Source organism: Haliaeetus leucocephalus, unplaced genomic scaffold, assembly GCF_000737465.1.
Source record: "Haliaeetus leucocephalus isolate CR32 unplaced genomic scaffold, Haliaeetus_leucocephalus-4.0 Scaffold417, whole genome shotgun sequence".
In the NCBI taxonomy this organism is placed as follows: Eukaryota; Metazoa; Chordata; class Aves; order Accipitriformes; family Accipitridae; genus Haliaeetus; species Haliaeetus leucocephalus.
The window spans coordinates 5,040,888-5,061,537 of NW_010972853.1; the positions used below are offsets into that span (position 1 = coordinate 5,040,888).

At 40.2% G+C, this 20,650-nt stretch overlaps 1 protein-coding gene across 1 annotated transcript in view; it reads left to right on the top strand.

Moving 5' to 3' along the window:
• MEIS2 (Meis homeobox 2) overlaps positions 1 to 20,650 on the top strand; it is a 180,289-nt gene that overhangs the window by 37,728 nt on the left and 121,911 nt on the right. The window lies entirely within an intron of this gene.

A 20,650-nucleotide genomic window follows, 5' to 3' on the forward strand; every position in this document is an offset into this window, starting at 1 on the left:
TCTCAGATTTTAATTACTTATAGATTTTACTGTTTTGTTTCAGTTTTAAGGGACAAATCTGAATTTCTCTAAAGTTCATAAACTTACTTTAGTGACTTGAGCTACACATAGTTGATAGCTAACCACTGTGTATGTGCTCATTTTCTTCTTTCTTTTTTTTTCTGTCTCAGAATAATGAAATTCATCCTATCTTATCCATTTCCAGAAAATCTTCTGTAGTGCATATCTGCAATGATAGATGAAACACTTTCATTTAGCTGTGAATTGGTTATCCTAATTATTTCCCTGAGTTAGATCTTATTAGCAGTTCATATTCCCAGCTTTGAGCATAGTTTGGCATAAAGTTCTGTCTATGAGCAAGTTTTTATGAAAGAAGGGCTTTATTGATTTTTTTTTTTTTTTTTAAGATCTTTCTTTCATACTATTAATGTATAACTCAGGCTCAGCTACAGATCTGCCCCCTTTTTTTGTTGTTTTGTTTTCTCATCTGAATTTGGGCAGGAGTAGGCTTCGTATAGTCAGGCCTTTCTAATCTGGTAATTCATCAGTGACATTCAGGGTTTGGTTTCAAACCCCTCTCTGCTTTCTTGTAAACTAATCCTACAGTCCTAGGACCACCAAAGAGAATGTCATTTCAGCTAGAAGTCCACACTGTCAGAACTCAGGTTTACTGTATGCCAATTAACCCTCCTTTAAGCTCTTCCAAATGGCCATCAATCTGGTTTGTTTAAAAGAAATAACCTGTCCTTTTATTTTAGAACTAGTAAAGAGTTTTACATCTTTCTAAAGCAATTTTCTGCATTCTTACTGACTTCACTGATGTGAATGTAAAGTACACAATAGGTCAAATTCTGACTTCAGTGGGAGTTGATGGGAGCACAGTCTGTATATCTTGGTGTGCCTGTGCTGCAAAAAAATCTTATCTCTATATAATTTGTCTTCATATAATCAGAGAATATAGATTTGAGTTTGTTTCTCATGTTATTTTCTATGACTGCCTTACATGAGCTCAGAGGAGCCGCTTGTGTTCTTAGCGGGGATGTGTGTGTGTGTATATAAACTTTTTTCCTTGTTTATTCACATATAAACATTTTACATGCTTCCTTAGAGAATTTCCTTGTAAGGTTCGGTTGCTCTTAAGAGACTGAGAACTTGTCTAGCGCATAATTTGTAAACTATGCAGAGAGCACCCTCCAGCTGAGGGAAACCCTAGAACAATTCACTTGGACCTGCTTTGCTTGCCACTGTAGTGCTCTTGGACGTAAGGATCCTAGTTCAAACTGTAATGAGCAGGATGTACTCCTGCACGGCCAGATGTCCAGTGGAGGATCCATGTATTGGTCTTCTGTTCCAAGTCTTCCATCAAACAGCTGTTTGTTATAGCATGATGCATTTTATTTTAGATCCTTTGAGAAGGATATTGCTTCTGAACACAAAACCCCCATATATTGCCCTCTCCTCTTAAGCCTTCTCCATGCTTATTAGCTGTTCTTGAGTTGTCTGTCTTATTTCATGGAAGCAGGGTGTAATTTCTATTAATGAAATGAGATTATTGTATCCAAAAGAAAAGGTAGAACGTCAGTTATATGGTGGGCAGGAATGCTGCTGTTAAATTCAGGTGAAACTGTAGATTTTTTACTTGCATGCTTTACCTTAAAACTAGCTAAAAGCTATATCTCACACTTTTAGAAGAAAGACTTCATTTACACCAGGCTTTTTGTGCTTTAAATAACTGATTTGGCAGCCTTGATCTACTCAAATGTTACTTTCTTGCTGCCTTTTTATAACAGTCCTTTAAACAACTTGTTAGGAACTTCTTACCTTGTTTTTGAACTGCTATAGGTAGAAAATATTGACATTTAAAAAAAAAAAGTTTTTCGAAGTAGTTTAGGCCTTTAACATGGTGTTAGAATATTTCCTTCTGTAAATCATCTCTCATATATTAAAAAGCAACTGTCAGTTGGTTTCCTTCCTGTCTTGTACATATTTGAGTTTGTAACAATAGAAGTTCTAAGCTTAGCTTTTTTTTTTTGTCTCCCTCCCCCCCCTTTTTTTTTCTTTAAGTTGATGACTTTGAGGGGTGATCTTTCTCTTAGATACACCAAGTATCCATGAAGGTAGGGTTTTTTTGGTGGGGCTTTTGAGGTTTTTTTATAGTATGGCAGAGAATAGTAGGGCATAACTATGGAGGATTAAACCTTTTAAAAGTAGATTTTGTAAAATGTACGGCATGGACAAAGGTTTTTCAGGTTTTGCTTGAATCAGTCCACATCTGTTATAAGAAACAGTAGATCTGCAGACAGGCTATGGCTTTTGTTGCGTCCAGGGGAATCCACTGAATCTTGGCCTTCATTTAGGATTCCCTCCTGATGAGCAAATTCCCATGACCGCTTTTGAAGCTTTAAAAGCTTTGGTTTTGTTTTAAAAGGCCTCTGAGCATAGGCAATGTTTTCATAGGCATTTAGAAACAAAAACCTGAGCTTTTAAACCTTCAAACGTCGCTGTGGGGATTCACTTCGCTTCTCAGCAGACCAAGTCTGAGATAACACCTGCAAGAAGTGTGTATCTGGGCGTGTGGATTTTGTGAAAATTGTGATGCACCATCTCAACTGACCCACAAATGTGACAGCAGTGTGTGTGTGTGTAAATCTCATTGTTATGTTTGTTATGTTTTGCTGCTATTAATTTTTAAGAGCAAACTGTTATTTTGGTACTGTGGAACGACTGATATGGGTAAGCCAATTTTGGTTTTAGAAGGTTTTAATTTCTTCTCCCTGTATGTCCTCTGATGCAAATGCTAACAAATGGTCTTCAGAAGAACAGACTGAGTGAAAGTCCCTGGTTATGTTTCATTAGCTAAAGGGTATTAGGTTTTTTGCTTCAGCCTTGCATATTTCTTCTACAGTTAACATCAGCTGCACAATAAAAGGCAGTTTTCTGTAAGTAGATGGGTCATACCATATGTAAACCCAGTTCTGTGATTACTAGATGAGAAATAATGTACAATAGAAATGAACAGACAAATCGTCGGACTGGTGAAATAATAGAAATACTCATCTGCACTCCTTTTCAACTCCCTTTCTTTGTGTCTTAAACACCTGAGGTGAAATTTTATCATGTTTCAGGGGGAAGGGTAAGGGGATTTTCAGAATTAAGGGTAGATAGTAAATGAATATATTAACAGCGCTTTTCTCCTGTCCTGTGCTGTTCTCAAAACACCTGTTAAAACAAATAAGCACATATTTCAGGATTGATGATACTAACTGGCAAACTTGGCACCAAATAACCTGCTGAAACTAAAATGTTGATGCAGAACATGTGCTTAACTTAACAGTCCATAACCCTGTTTTTAGAACACTGAAATACCTACCCTGAGGAAAGCTCATAAAACGGAGGTCTTTAAAGTTCATAGATTAGACCAACGAAGCTGCAGCCGTTTTTAAGAATGTGTATCTTCATTGACTCCTATTAATTCAAGATGGCCAAGTGTATGAAATATGAGACATGAAAGCACTGAAGATTTTTTTTTTTTAAAGTGTGCTTTCCATAGGCTCAGTGGCTAAAGGAATGAGCAGAAAAGGGATGTTTGGAGAGGCAAACATTCTGCGTTTGGGAGGACTACATATTGCAGGCAGATCGGAAAGAATCTCTGCTTGGTTTCTAAGGGTATTTAATTGAGCTTTTTACAACATATAATGCTTAATTCTTCTAGAAATTCCCAGTGCCTTTAAGATTCTATTGCTTGGGATTAGGTTGAGTAATTTGGCATATCTCTAATCGTGTTTCCCCATGTGTAACATTCCAGCCATGTCTGTCTTACTTTACTGTTAAATATATAATTTATAAATAGATAACAATCCTGATAAGCTTGTTTGAATCCATTCTAGAATGAAATTACATGTTTTGTATTGTGTGTGATAGCTTCAAGCTGCTTTAGAGTAACTGTCCTCAACAAAGAAGAAATCTTTGTTATACCATTCATCTGGAGGCACTGGAAATTAAAAATCGGAGCTGCTGTAGCAACTAGTACCTATTATTTCTGAAGTGCTCCTTGAGAAATAAACTTTCTGCAACTGGCAAATGTGAATTTGTAACAAATACGTGAACACACATCATTTTCCTTTTTGCACTTGTTCACACAGAGTGCATGTTTGTTCATTTCTTTTAAGTGGAAGAAATCAGAATAGGCTGTATTAAACTGAACAGAATTTTCTTCACTGAATTTTTCTGGCTGCATAACTTTTCTGACAAAAAGATTACTATCTTCCATTTCACCAAATGTGCGCTTTTTTTGCCTCCAAACTATATGCTTTATGTTATACATTTTGGGATATGGTGGTTTTATTTCTCTTTTTCGGGGGAATAAACCAGAAGCATCTTCTTGTGCTGAATAGCCTGACAGAAAAGGAAAATAGAATACTTAAGACGTGAACTGATGAAGGGAGGGATCAGACTGGTTTTTTTCCTCAGTGTTCCTTCCTTTTTTTTTGATAACTGAACAAAACTCAGGGGAAAAAACAAGTTGTCCTTAACAAGGAAATTATTTAGAAGTGCAACGTGTTTACGTATCTGGATGAGAACAGTGCATTGTTAGCAGTGACTGCATGAATGGCATGATGCAACCTTTTGACAACTGAGTGTCTGCTGGAGACATCTGTGAAGGGTGACCTTTCGCCCTACGGAAGAATGCTCTGAAGGTGGGGAATGCCGTTATCTGTCCCGGCCCACCCCGCACCGAGGATGCCCGCTGCCGTCCTCGCACCCGCCTGGTTACGTAGCTCTTCAAATACAAATCAGATGAGCCCAAACTGAGCAGATTCTCCCGAAGAAATACTGAAAGCTGACCTGCTTTCACCTTGGTCGAAAGGCAAAGGTTAAGTCAGGGGCCTCGGACAGTATGAAATTAGAACGAGATCCTTAGTCTTTAAGTAGTCTTTTTAACTAATAAGTCATCTGAAGAAGGATTGCTAATATCTGATGTGCCCGCCACTCCCTCAGATCCTTTACTTCTGTAGGTCACTTGTTACCAGTGTTGTGGAAACCAGTATATACGGCACGTTACCCTCCAGACACACAGGTTCCAGTTATAAATCATAGTGTGCAGACACAGAAGGCATCAGCTGTTTCTTTTTCAGGTGGTTGGAAAGGGAAGGGGGAGGAGAAGGGCTGGGGTAGGTTGGGGAAGAAACAATATTATTATAATATTATTCTTAAGGGCTGGGAATGTTTTCAGGCCAATGCATTTCTGATTTTCATAGAAAAGAAAATCCATTGTACTGGCTGTAATCTGAGAAACTTTCTGTTACCGTGCTCTTTTTAATTCACAAGCCTGGATTTCCCAGTACAGGTAACGCTCTGAAAAGCAGCATCGTGTTGGTGATTGCTGCTGCTTGTAATATGCTGCTGTGTTTGCAGTGGTCATTGACGGACAGCCACCGGCTGCCTGTTAGTCAACAAGGACCCACGTCCCACTGTTAGAGGTGAAGTGGCGATTTCTTGTCTCAAGTGGCTGTCGTGTCTTAGGTGTGTGGTTTGGGCTTGTTTGTTTGGGTTTTTTTTTAAGTAAAAACCAGATAATATAAGGATCTTTGGCTGCTAAAAACAAAGCAGCAAATATTCTATCCCAAAAGGTGGAGCAGTCTTGAAGAAAACAGGTTACTCCCCCCGCAACACCCTTTAGTCCCACAGAACGTCTGCATGCTTCAGCACAGATTTCTCTGCTAGTTGGATCCCAGGAGGCCTTATTGAGTGCAGCGCTGCTCGGGGAGTTGCAGCTGTATAAAGTGGGGGGGGGCGGTGGTGGAAATGTAGTTTGTACGAATTGTTCTTTACCTTGGTTTGGGTTCAGCATGGCAGCTGCACTCCGACTTTGTGTGTGACAGCACAAAGGACAGCAAAAGTGAAAAGCAAGTCAGCAAGTAGAGAGACAAAAGCAACGATCAGCTAATACAGCTCCACATGGCCTAACTAATTTATGAGAAAAAAACTGTTCTGTTCATTGGATCAGCACTCTGAGGAGGCAGGTGGAATTGTAGGAAGTTTTCATTGAGTCTCTGGAGCAACTAAGGAAGCCACTAGAGATTCTTCTCAGTTTGAACTTTATCAGGGTCTACGCTTAATCAATATGGTATTGGAAAAAGAATTAATTACTAAAGCAGAATAAAACAGCTGCATTTTAAACTAAGGATCCATCAATTCAGTAATCTTCCAGTTACAGGCTAGGTGCCGTGAGGATCATTTTGACTTCATGTAATGAGGAACTGAGGGAGTTTCCTCATGAACAGGCTGGGAATTCACATTAGCCTATTTCAGCTATTTGTCATCAGTACAACTCATTTCTCCCCTTCTGAATTACAATTTGTATTTGATATACTGTCAAACCCACAAAATTCCCATATTCATGGAACTGAAAGCATTAATGCGGAAATCATTGTCACCATGAGAAAAAGTCTTAACCTTCCTGAGCCTCTTTATTCTATAGGCTGCGGCTCGAGTGGTTTCATGCCGGACATACCTCTATTGTGTTCATTGTGAGGGTCAGGGACCTGCCTGTTGAAGAAGCAGTAATTTGAACACAGCCTGTAAATGTTTCATCTGTAATTTCCATAATGGTGAATTTCAAGGAGGGCTGAGAAGGGTTATGGGAGATGAATTAGGTTTTTAGTGAGCTCATTAGGAAGCCAAACAGAGTTTAGACAGCAAGGCGGTGAGTGTGGCTGTAATCAGTTCTGCTCGCTTTGTTCCCTGCCTTCGGGACATTTTTTGAAAACTTCATGGCAGGGGCTGATGAGAATATACTGAGCCGAGGCTGCAATCTGATGGTTGACTTGTTGATTTGTAAACCTCTTAATTCATTTTTTGTTCAATTTAATCTTTTCTTTCTTAAGGAAAATTAGTTGAATGTTAGCCCTCTTTGCACTATTCACCTCTTAAATTATGCTCATTTTGAGGAGCTTGTTATGCCTGAATAAACATGAAATGACTTGGCATTTTCCCATAAGAGGCACACCCATTTTAATACCATGTATTTACCATTCCTGGAAATGTCTCATTAACTTCTGAAAATCTGTGAGCATGATATTTTTGGGCTACTGTAACACACCTCTTGGCAGTCACAGAAGGCAGTTTGGTTAATGCCTCATAATATCCATTTTTATTCTCAACATGAAGAAAGGCTCTCTATAGAAAATTGATGCAGTTTGCTCTGCTAATTTTCATGCTCATTCCAATTAATTTAACATGACCCAGATTTTCTTCCTCGGGCTCATCCTGACTAATTAGTAAGGCAACACCTAGAACAAGTTCTGTTTAATAACATTGAGGAACACTAGTTGTGAGTGATTTTGATGCTAATAAAGATATTCACTGATGGGACAGATATTTGATGTCAATTATAGTATGTAATTTAGAAGTCCCAATGTGCTGGATAGAGTATAGGAAGGCTGGCAAATCACTATGGGAGATAATTTTTTTTCTTTTTGTTAAAAAGACTTCCCAAGCACCTAGCTATCCTCAGGGACCAATTAGTTTATTTTTTTGGTTCAACTAGTAGTATTGTCAACTAATTCCACAGTAATAGATGGGGTGGTGCTGCTAAGGACGTACAATCTGTGAACCAACAACAGCCAGGGCCCAGGCTTGCATTAGTTACTGAACCTTTATCACATAGAGGAAAAGCCATCACAGGTACCAGAAAGCAGTACTGGTTGAGGAGAAAAGGATAGTTTCTCTTGTCTTTGCCCAGAAGAATCTATTTTCTGAGAAATAAACAGGGTTGAAAAAGGGGCCTCGTTAGCGCTTTGTAAATGAATGAGGAACGCTGGCCTTTCTTATTTTGGAAAAATGGCCGCAGACCTGCACTCCATGTGATAATTCTTTCCTGGGCTCTGAGAGCTAGGGAAAAGTTATCTCCATCCAGAGGGGCAGGGCTGGTGCTTACAGGAGTGTCCTTGCTGCGGAGAGACCGGCAGCAGGGGCAGGTCCCGGTCCCTCTGAGCACTTCTCCTCCTCCCTGGGAAAGCTGCTCACTCTCCGCAAGTGCGTGTCATCCACGCCGACAGAACCACAGCGTGTGCCGCAGGTGAAGAGTGAGCTCCAGAGAGTGTTTTGTCATTGAGTTCATCGGAGGTAGAAACGGGAAATACCAAACCTTAGCTTTTCACTTGCGCCCTCAGAACAAATTCCCGTGTATGCCACAGGAACCAGAGATGGATAAAGGCTGGATGACAGTACCGTTCATGCTTCACGATTCTGATCAGCCATAGATACAAAAACCTGTGTGGTCTCTTTACCAAAGTTGCAGCACTAAGTCTTGCTTTTACTCTTAGTAACGGAAATGGAAATACTGCTATTTAGCTGAAGAAGAAAAGAAATAAGTTGTCCTTGTGCATCTATTTTGATCACAAGTACTTATGTCCGAGAACCTGTCTTCTAACGCGGTATTTCAGGATGTAAAGAAAGCATGTTCTCTTTAAGATACGCATTCAGAGCTGAAGAAGAATTAGTAAAAACAATAATCATACTCAGACTTGAAAAAATGTAATGTTCAAATGAGCACAGGAGTGCATTGACATGTTTGTCTTTAATAATATAAAATATTCACTTATCTAAAAGCCACCACCAATTACTATCAAAAGGAATATTATGTATTACTTTTAAAGCAGTTTTCACTGAAAGCTGTGTTCCTTGCTCGTTTGAGCACTTTTGAAAATCCTTATCCCTGAAGTTTGCTGAAGGTCACTTTCTGAGCCAATAACAGAAAAGGGAATAGAGTATCCTGTGTTAGATAATGCTCTAACACTATTAGCATCTCAATTCTTAGCTGCTGCATAAATCTCTGTTAAGTTTTAAAAGCTGACATAGTAAAACACAGGTAAAAATATCTTAACTATAAAATTGCAAAGGAGGGCTAATGTCTTTGAGGCAAATCTTAATTGCCAAAATCCTATTTGCCTTTTTTTTTTTTGACTACCGAGCCCTCTTATTGGCATCATTTCACAGAGTTTTTAAAAGAAGGGGGAGAAGGAGAGAGATGGAGGGACTGTGTGAAGTTTCTTCTAATGCATAACGCATTTAAACACTGTAGTTTCCGGATTGATGCCACTAACCAGCTGAGAAACGATTCCTGAGAACAGCCTTGCAGTACGGAGTCAGAGATGACCATGTCTGTGGTGATTCCTAGCTGGTGACAATTCTGTTGTTCTGGGTCAGCGGTGAATGCCTCACTCAAATGGTGCAAAGTCAGCCAGTTCTTAATTTTTTATCTCCTCAAGAGTGCATTCAGTGACTTTATCACTGAGAAGAATGACTCCCCTGCCTAGTGTGATCAAGATCTGGAAATTTGCTGCATCAGCACATTTAGCCCAGACTGCTGCTTGATTGGTGGGGCTTAGGTCTGATCTTATGGCGTACATGTCGGTTCTCTAACTGGCTAGGTGAACAGCCTGTCCAGGGGGAAACTCAGTTTTACCCATCTGAAGGAAGAGAAGTCTCATAACCTGCCAGGTTTTTCATTCGGGGTTCGTACGTATAGGCAACCCTACCTCCTCTGCAGGGGGGAGCGGGGTGATGGAAGTTCTCTGGAGCCCAGCTTGTGAGGTCCTTCCCTAGGAATTGCTCAGGGACACAAACCAGTGTGGGAAGACTTTGTAGGCACTGCGTGCACGTCTTTTGCAACACTTTCTGCTACAATGAAAGACTTGAAATGGAATTACAGGCTTATGAACAGAAAAGCAAAGCATCACGTGTCAGAGTGGGGGCCTGTGCTTTTTAGTTTTGTGCTTTGAACTTTTAAGCAAATAGTGTTATAACAAGGCAGTACCCTGTGGTTTTGCTATTTTTATGCTTCCTTATTTTCTAAATCCAATTCATTGAAACTGTTGTCAAAAGCTTTTCCCCATGTTTCTACAAAATTATGTGTTGCTCTGTCAGTTCTTTTGATCACTTAAAGCAGGTCCAAAGCATCTTATGGTATAGTTTGGGTACAGAGAGAGGAGAAGGCCATGGCCTTCCCTTCTTTTTCACTTAAAAAAACCATCATATTATCCTGAAGCAATTCAGTAAAACTATATGATGGGAGAAAATAAGTTGCTTGTCAGCATTTCCAGCTTCATAAAGATTTTTTTGGGGTTTTTTTTTGTCAACCAGTTGAAATTTTCTGACCCGAATTCACATGTCTGTATGCTTGCTGCTTCTTCTAGTTTGAGGCATTTGGATATTCTTAACTATATCTTCCCTCATGGCTGAAGCCAGACCCTAAGAAACTAGCAGGGACTAGCTAGGGGCTTTGGCTCTTAAATACTTGCTCTTATAATCTGTCTACTGAACTTGAAAGACGAAGCATTTCAGGCCTTTCCAGTAACCACTTTTAAGCATCCAATATGTATAGCAGGTGAGGTATAGATGGTTTACACTTTACCATTACAAGGCTTCTTGGAGGAAAAGACTCCTGAAAACTGTTACCCCAAAAGTAAGCACGGGCAGATCGAAAGCACGCGGTTGTCGCCTGGAACGTGATTCCCCGGTAGGAGTGAACACCGGATCGAGCCTTTTGTTGTGAGCACCAAATAGTATACCACTTATAAACAGTATTAGTTATGTTTCTAAATACCTAGCACACTATATTCAAAGTATGGGCTTTAACTTAAACCTACAAGAGCAGACTGTCAGTGTTCCCACGTAACCCTTCACATTCTGGCATTTTCCAGACTGCCAGCCAAATGAACACTTTAGGAGGAGGTGCATATATATGTCTGCAGCACCCAGCGGGTTAATCCACCCTACTGTGCATAGGTGTTGGAGCTCTTATGGTATGTAAGATTTGCCAAGTTTGGAGTTGTTTTGTATTTTTTTTTATTTTTTCTGGACTATGCATTCACAGCAAGCATCTTTTCTGATGCTGCTCAGGTGTTTGTGAATGCATATCGAGATGGTACTATTTGTGTTTTATGTAACATACACATTTGTGCACATTTTATCACCTGGAAAAGCTTTTATGGTTCATTTTGACACTTTTCTATTAAAACTTTTTTTTTTTTTTAAGCATTCAGCCATCCGCCATTTTTTTGTAACACATCTTAAAATAGACTAATGTGCATTTTGGACTTGTGGCCTAACAAATGCCCTTTTTAATAACTGAAGCTTTTAAGTTAGTATCTCTCAGGAATAAATGTCTGTTACATTTCTAGTCCTACCTCTTTTAAAAACTGATGAAAAAAATCCTATGAATGTGTACTCGTATGCAATATTTCAGCTGGCGCATTTTTAATAGCTAAATAACCCTGAAAAGGGTAGACAGTACATGGACTCTTGCTGTATTAGCGGGCATCATTTTAAGGGATGTTTCCTGAACAAGCAGTTATGCCCAACAACATGTTGTCTAAGGGGAACTGCAAAACATTAAAATATCTCACAGTTAATAAGTTTGTAACAGCTGTAAGGAAAATTGAGATGCTCTGACGGCTATTTTCCTTTTCAAAAAAAGCCATTTTTATTTTTAAAGAAACTACATTAATGATTTAATGAAGAACACTACAGGATGGTAGCCATCATCTACTTTAAGTTCTCCGTGTTCTGCTGTATATAAATAACTGCAAAATGTTAAAGGTTAAATATTGATGAGATACTATTGAACTTAATTACTTCAACTGCAGGTAGAATTTTAATTGAACTTGGCAATTTTGCCCACGTTTGATATTATTCTAATGACAAAAATAGCAAGATAGCAAATAAGAAATGGTACTTAAGATATAATGTAGGTTTTTAATGTATACTAACTTTGGCACAGTTGATTAAGAAAACTAAAAACTCTATCCCACTTACTCCAACAGGGATAGAGAACTAAAAAAAGAAAATGGTCTCTTAAGGAAGATGTGCTTTAGGGAAAAAAAAAAAAAAATTTTGTCTCCTGATTTCTTTAATGACTTGTTATTGTTGTCTCAGCTGTAGCCAAAGTCTGCAGCTGGTATTCTTAACAGAATTACTATGAGAATGCTAAAAATATTTGTCTAAAAATATATTTAAAAAGCAATTTAAAAAGAACTCCATTTAGACTGCAGCACAAGGACATTTTGTGTGACAGCGTTTAGTAGGATGAAAAATTTAAACAGAATAACAGCTATTTACATTTGCACTGCAAAGTAATTACCGAAGCAGACAAAATACTTAAACCTAATTTAATAATGCTTGCCTTCAGCCTAGGTGCCAAAACCTGGGAGTAAACTTCCCGGCTTGTGGGGAGGGGGGGGACTTGAAGTTAAAACCATGTAGAAACAAGTGCATTGAACACTTTCCCGGTGAGGTACAAAGTGAGTTTCACTTTTAAACAGAAGAGCATCATAAATCAGCATAAACCACAAGTTTTAATGCGTATATCTCCTCTGGAATTGTGCAGTGCTTGCAATTCTGTGTGAATAAGACAAGGATCTGGTCTTACACTCCTTACTCAGGCAAAACTGCCACTGACATTAATGATAATTTTGCTTGAATAGAACAAAGTGCTTGATGGCGGTTATGCCAGCATGAGGGGTGCGAGATTAGGATAAACGTGGAAAAAAGTACAACTTCAAATGGCTGTACCTTTGACTTCTGGAGCTAGCATTTCCTCCAACTACAAGGATCTTAATTATAACATTTGCTGGTTCAAAGATTAACATTTAGCATTCTGGGAAAGACTTTCTGGACTTTAGTAACCTGATCGGTACGGTCTCCTTTTGGTCTCTGCCTCTTTCTGGTTCTTTGTATTGCAGGGGAGATGATAGTATCTGGCACATTCCTTGGATGACTTGAAGATAGCAGCCTTCTGTGTTTGGGGCTGAAAGATTGTGAACTCTGTGTTAGCAGAAATGCCACACAGGGGAGGCGAATAGAACATTAAAAAAGCTTTAGCTTTAGGTACTGCAGCGCAAGCAGAGTTGAATTTGAGAGCTGGGACTTAAGTGGACATTTGTCCCTGCTTTCTTCCTTAATAAAATCTGAGTGTTAACTGTGGATAAGGGCATTTGAGAGATCACTAAAAATGAATCATTGAGTGCCCAGAAGAGCTTTATTATGATATACTATGGAGAACTTTAGAATATACCGTGTACTTTTCACGTGCTTATCGGATGCATGTATGAGTGACTATTACAGAAGTAAATTGTTTTGTCCTTTGCTGCAGTAGCAAAATAATTTGCCAGATTAAAATGTCAAAATAAAACTCATCAAAAACTGGATCTGTGTGGTCCTTTCTGGCCCTGTGTTCCCATCTAATTTTCTTTTGCCCCATGAAAGGCTATTGAGCAAAAAAACACAAGCTCCAACCAGCAACGTCTGTTGTGCTTGTGTGTGCGTAATCCATTTAGAAAAACCCTGACACAAATACTAAATCTGGAAAAAATCTCAGTGTAGAAACCCTGACTGGCCAAACTGAGTTTAAAAAAAAAACACTAAATTTTAAAAATCCCCAGACTGATATTGGGTTCCAGGACTGAGTCGTGTAGGTAGAGCCAAGAGAGGTCGCTTAGTTCAGTTTGTTTGCCCCAGTAGCAATTAGATTGAAGGAGTTATTGTGCTCCTGAAGTTCCGCATGGATGTTGCCACTGCCCAGTTAACCAGTGTGAAAATACCATGGAAAATAAATTATTAAACTATACTGTTATTACTAACTTGCCAGCTCCAGAGAAACAAATGCAGCCACATTTACATATGTGTCCATCTGTCTGTTTTTACACTTTATGTCTTCAGCCAGTGGGTGAAATTGTTTTAATCCAAGCTGCAGTCTGATTTTTTTCCTTTTTTTTTTCTTTTTTTTTTCCTGCTGATATTTTTCTGTGTGTGTATGTGATTTGTAGATGGACATGCATATTCTTGATAGTAGCTAGTTCTTAATTGTCCTTTTAAGTAACCTAATCTATCTGGCCACGGTAGTTTTAACTGGAGTAAGCAGCAGAGTTCTCCATGGATAATTTTTGTTAGTTAGCAGATTGTTACCATCTCAATGTTGCTGAAATCCCTAATCTCAGGTCAGCGTGAAGCTGCAGTGGTTACAATCCTGTTGCCTGATGCAGTGTGAATGGAAGTGCTTTCTGTCAGAAACATGTGGTCTCTTCAGTGGAGAGCCTGCGTAAATCCTGTGTAAATAGAGGGAGGCTAACAAAGGATGAGCCCCTGCAGCTCAGAGCATTTGGAGCCATTTGGAGGCTGAATTTGCTAAATGCTGCTTATACCGCCTGAAAAGTTGAAGAGAAAGGAGCATAAAATCCCTTCTTTTTTCTCTTTCTGCTCCTACCCTGGGGGGAGGGTGTTAAGGGCCAGGGAAGCCTGAGGTAAGCCTATGAAGACTGTTTTTTCAGTGCTCTTTTGAGTGTGAAAAAGGTGGCATGGGTCACTGTCCCCTCTTTAATGTCGGAAAACCCACACAGTTAGTAAATGTTGCATGTAAACTAAAGCATTTCATCCCTTCTCCGGCACTCCACGGCAGTGGGCCATGAACTAGTCACTTGAAAATCGCAGAAAAATTTCACTTCAACATGTCCGGACAGTTTAGCACAGCAGGAACGTAAGAGAGATCAGTAATTAGCAGGTTGCTTTACTGTTCCCCTTGTCTGCATTGGAACACTTTTTTCACCTGATGTGAAAAAATGTTGGGTTATAATGAACGAACCACAAACCTACTGGCTGTATGAAGGAGCTTAAAATTTAAACCCGTGTTTATTAGTTTTCTCTTTAAAAAGCTAGAAAAATATGTTGTTGGCTTTTGAATATAATCTCTAAGAATTCTCCAGCCACTTCACAAATAAACACGAGCTTTAAACACAGACAATTAAGGGCACAAAAAAGTCAGTCTTTTTTCTTATTTTGGGGCAGGAAAATAATAAAAGGGGAAATGTGAAACATTACAGATCTGCAAATAATTTTGAAAGAGTTGAATCACCAATTTTATAGCATGCATGGCTATAACAATAACATAGCCGGAATGTCATTCCTACCCTTGAGTAAATAATAAAATATTTGTAAATGCCTTTTTGAAAATACGATAAAATAGTGATTATGGAAAGATGCCTATCCAGAAACAGAAAAGGAAGAGGTTTTTATTCTGTGTCTTGTTGTAAATACACTTCAGATACCAGATACCATGCAACTCCTTAAGCCTTTAGCACATATTGCCAGATGGCAACAGGGACCTGCTCCTGACTGACAAACTATGCTAAAATGTGATCAGAGTAGACTAGCTTTGTAGGTGAGGTCTGAGAGTGGCTAAAGATCTCTTCCTTTTCCTCCTATTTGAATTTAAAGCAGTTATTAATGCCCAGATTGTGTGAAATTTGTACATGCCATCTTTACGGTATCAGCCCAGTGAAATTGCTGGGCTATATTCTGGAAAGCAAAAGACCTTCCAAAAGAACAACAGAGAGAAGGCCAGTTCTTCGTCTCCTCCCTGCTGCTAGAAGGGCAAAAGGATAACATCTGCAGTAAGAGAGACGGTGGTGCGCTGTGTCTGAAGCCTTGTTCCTTCTAGTGCCCAAGCTTTCTTTCTCCCCCAGCTGCTCACCGAAACACGCGACAGCACCACGAGACACACGTGTCTGGTGTCTCGGAGGCGCGAAAGGGGAGGGCACACAGGGGGCTGCTTACAGCCGCTCACCTGAGGACCCCCCGCTCCAGGACGGGACAAGTGGCGGCTGAGCACGCGGGTCAGCCTTGGGTGCCTGTGCTGGGCCTCAACAGCTTCTGATGGCTCCTCTCCTCCTGCAGTCAAGTAATTCAGCAAAACCAGCACACGTACTAGCAGGGCGCTGCTGACGACGGCACAGCTCTAAGCTGGGGTGCCCACTTGGACTGCTTGTGGTTTTCAAAGTCCGAGGTTTGCCACCCATAACCTATCCTAACTCAGTTTCCCTAGGCAGTAAGATGCGCCAGATAAGTATTGCTTCTGTGGTGTGAGGAGACTAAGTCAGCTTCCGTGAACGATGATCGTTGAGAGGAGGAGAAAAAAAACAACCCACAGCCAGCATTTCTTTCAAAAAGCTGTGGTCTGCTGAAGTTGTAAGGCTAAAAGCCTGATGATTTTAATGGAGTGGAATGGAGATAAGGAGTTCTCCTGAAGGGTCTTTGGTTCTGGAACGGACCTTCCCTTTCTGTTAGTCCTCCCTACAGCACAGACTGTCTTATCTCCAAAATGTATTCAAACGCTTCTCTTTCCAGCTTTTTGGCAGTGGTCATTAACCAGATTTTAAGATTTTTCTCTGGTGGCGATGTGGATCACATTACTAAGTTGAACATCCTTATTAATAATGGTTTACAATACTTACATGTCCAGATGGACACATTATAAGTACAAACAAATAATTGCAAATTGCGAATATAAGCTGCATGCAGATTGTCCTCTTTGTTTTGCGTTTATACCTACATATTCTACTCCATCAAAATACTGGGCTCAAAGATTGTAGAGTAGTTTACTTAGGATCAGCATAGTGCACTGCAGCTTTCCTTTTCTGAACCTTTTAGCTTGATTTTCATATTGCTTGCACTATTTTTAGAGAAATGGTGAAGTGTCTTGTTTTCCCCCTGCCTTAGATACCCCTGCTCTTCTCTCTTTTCCTGTAGCATGACAAACCATAAAGCTGTGAGGGACCTCTGATGGTGAAGAAACTCAAACACTGGATCCTGAAATGTATTTTTCCAGAGAGCACTTTTCTTACTGCTCTGCTTGTTATGATGGTAATAGAAACCATTTGAGAGTTTGAATCTGGGCTGTTACCAGGCTTCTGTGCTTTGGCCTGACTGGGTTATCCTTTTCAGTTCTCATTCTGCGTAGATTGGGAATCTCTTATCCATCCTGTTCACAAATGATGAAAGACTAGATAAGCAGCTTCTAAGCAGCGCTTGCTTCATCTCTGGCTGGGTCTTTACTCTGTGAGGAACACAAACAAGGACTAGGGTTGAGATAGTACTGGTAGTGTGGAGGACTGTCAAAGAGGAATTAATTGATACAATAAGGTTGGACAGGACTTCTGTAGGACTGGACTCTGTTTCCCAAAGAGTCCTTAGCTGTATGAGCGAACATTGAGGTCAGCAAGCTAGTCTGTCCAAGGAAATCAGTTTGCAGCAAGTTAAGTTGGAAATTACGGTGCAATGGAAACCCTGCTCTAACTACTTATTCAGTCTTTTTTAAATCAGAGGTAGTGTCATTTGCTTTCAATGCAAAATAATTTATCTTGTGGGAAGAAACCCTCAGCACGTGCTAAGAGTGTTTGCACACAGAGCTAGTGTGGAAGCCTGACTTCCCACTGTGCAAAGAAGACTTGCATCTTCAGCCTCCTCCACAAACCCTTCCCCTAGAAGAGAAGGTCTCTAAGGAACCCCATGTGGGTCACTTTGCAAAGTTTCTTGTAAACTCTCTCCATCTTTTATAGGGGTTATTGAGACTATTACATAGCATTGATATAATCTTAAACAAGCTGGGTAATATGCCTAATTCTCTACTGGCTTGAATCCTGCATAGTCATTGACATCTCCACAAAGAGCGTGCCACTTAAGAATTCTCCACTTTCCTAGAACAGTGATAGGGTTTTGCAATCACTTGTACTCTTTGCACAAGAATAAACGAGTCAACAGTGTGCAAAGCAGGAGAAAGTCACCCTTCATTTCTTTTGCTGCTGTGTAAAAGAGAGAGTCAGTGGGCCAAAATCTAGACTGAGCTTCCCCACTAGAAAATTGGGATAACTATGCTTATATAATTGTAATTTCTATGCAAGTTAGGACTTTACTTTTCTTACAAATTACCACCCAAATCAGGATATGAACAGTTCACCTAAGCAGAATCACTCGTAATGATGATTTAAATGATTGAAATTTGGACTCCTTCATACAGCAGTTAAAAGTATACTCAATCCAGTCTTCAATAGAGTGACTTTCATGTCTGTTCATTTTATTTCACTGTTGATAATTTCTTTTTCTGTGTTTAAAGTAACTCTTGTTTATTTGGATACAGCAAACTAGGATCAGGCCCTCCATATCCAAGAAGTAAATCATTCCATCTTGGAAAAGTCAGTTATGGGCTACTTCTGTGATTTCCTGCCACTAGAAACTGTATCCACTGATGTAAGCTGTTGTAGTGCTATTAAAGATGTGACAATACAGCTTAACAGGAGTGGGCTTGTAGGTCACCAGGAGCAGCAAATCTCGCTGTATTCATCTTCTGAGGTAATTTGGAGGTACGATATTTGGATTTCCTTTCATGAGGTTACGGAACAGATTAGGGAAGCACTGCCTCTTACCGTTTCAACTGCTGCTTGAGGTGGGAAGGCAGGGAAGCTTTAGCTGAACTTTCATCTCCTGGGCTGCTATTAGCTTTTTAAAACCAGGATATTGGCAACCTCTCCAAAAGGTCTAAACACTGATTTAGCATGTAGGTGACTCCTGCTGAGGATGCTCGCAAACAGGAGAGTATAAATATGCAGAGAAAGAGGAATTTGTTCATACAGAGAGTGAAGCAGTGCTTCTGCGGTGCGGAAGAATGGTGCAGAGCGAAGTTTTACAGCTCCACGCATCCTGTGCATACACACACAGCTTTTACATAAAGAGACAAAGATATCTTTATCTGCACGACAGATAGACAAACAGACTGACTGACTTCAAACTTGCACTTTCAGTAGGGATTTTTCCCCCCCCATCTCCGGGTACTGCTTTTCAAAATTGCCTGAGGCTACAGTACAGCACCTCAGATCCCCAAGGCCCATTGCCTGGCTCCTAATAGCCACTCTCCATCTGTGTCACATGAACAGCTGATGAGATAGCTCCAGTGTCTGTATTTTGGAGAGCATATCCACCCAGGTTAAAATGCTGGGGTTGCCAAGGAGCAGTCAGAAGCCATTAGTGTTTGTGAGAATTTGCCTTGCAGCAGTTCCTTGGCATAGTGGAAAGTGTGTGTGTGTGCGCGCGCGCGCGTGCGTGTGTGTGTGTGTATGAGAGAGAGGGGTAGGGCGGAATATAGCGGGGGGAGAGCGCAAGGGAGAGGAGCTCTTTCTAAATAACCAACATCTTGCAAAAGTGAGCAGTTGGTTACAGCGTTTAGGGCTTCCGTAATCTCTTAGATTAGTTTGCCGTGATTCGACTCTCCTCGCTCTATCGTTAACAGAAACGAACAACAACAACAAAAAAAGAAAAGGAGCATGAGAAAGAGAGCAGCGACTTCAGGGTCTTGCTCTGGTGTTTGGGCAGATGGAAAGGAGCTGCTCTGCCTTGGGGCAGGGTGGTTGTAATGAAGTGGCCTGTCAGTCTGTAAATAGTGAGGGTCATCTCTTCCATGTGATGGAGGGTATCACATTGCAGTGAAAATGGAAATGTCAATAAAATTAATCTGCCAGCTCTTTGCTGTGGCTTTTTCTGTCTCTCCGGTCCAAAAGGGTTGGTTTTTCAGAGGGGAGGCAGTGGAAGAAGGGTGATCTAGCACAGGAGGCAAGATGGAGCTGAAACGCAAGTTTTGAAGCAAATGGACTGTATGTAGCAGCAACGTATTTCGTTTAGTAGCACTACAGAGCTAGACAAGGCTATAGGAATTAGCTCGTGAATCTATAGCATTCCTCAGGAAGCTATGGAGCGTCTAGCTCAGGCTACATTGAGCACAGAGTTTATTGTTTTAGGCTTTCTTGGACAAGGTTTTTACTTAGCATGGGATTTATGGCATTTACTGCTAATGAATGTCTATTCTTAAATTACAAAAACCACCGTCTCAGCACAATTCCCAGATGTCCTTCCAGGACCTCGGCTTCTTAAACACCAGCAGGGAGCATAAACTCTCCACTTCTCTGTTTTCCTCTTTCGTGTGGCTCCGGGCTAATGATGTGTAAGGAAAACACAGCAATCTATAAAGTCTCAGTGCTGTCCCAGTATTCTTCATTTATTTTGCATTTGATTATGCCACAAGTCGGATCTTGTTTCTTTCCTTTTTTTAAAGTTATTAGTTCAAATATTAATGTAGGAATATGGCATATATTGCTGCTCTTGATTGATGCCTTCCCAAAAACAGGAAGACGTGCTCGTATGAATTTTAAGAAAGTAGGGGTCCTGCAATGCCTTGCCAGAAGAGTTTTTCAGATACATAATTTAGATGCCCTCCAGGCAGGCTTTCAAGGCATTTTTGCTGGAGGGCAAGAAAAAATAACTATGACTGTTAAAAGTAAATGATTTTTGCTAATGCACAATTAATGCCAGGGAAAAGCACAGAAGAGAAAGATGTTGATGGAAAGTTCTGATTAAGTGAGAGCTCTACCTTGATGTGCATCTTTTTTTTTTAATGATAATAATCACTGATGCAGAGATGTAGAAGTTTTCATGTCATGCAAATGCTATATGCAGGGTCAAACTAGGTGTACGTGTTTGTGCGTGCGTATGTATGTGTGTTGGGAGGTGATGGTTATGGGGAGGGGCTCATCTGACAGTGTGTTATGTGCACTGAACGGTGACACGGTTACTGCCACCTCTGCAGAGGGCCTTGAATATATAGACTACAGAACATTTAACTTGATTACTTATAGTGCGTATTCAGAATGGTTGTAGGGATGCATTTCCAGTGAATGGGTTTTCTTGTGGCACATTTTCCCACATTGAATCCCATAATTGACGAAGAGCTATTGCACTATGTCAAGCACACAATTATAATTGAATTAAT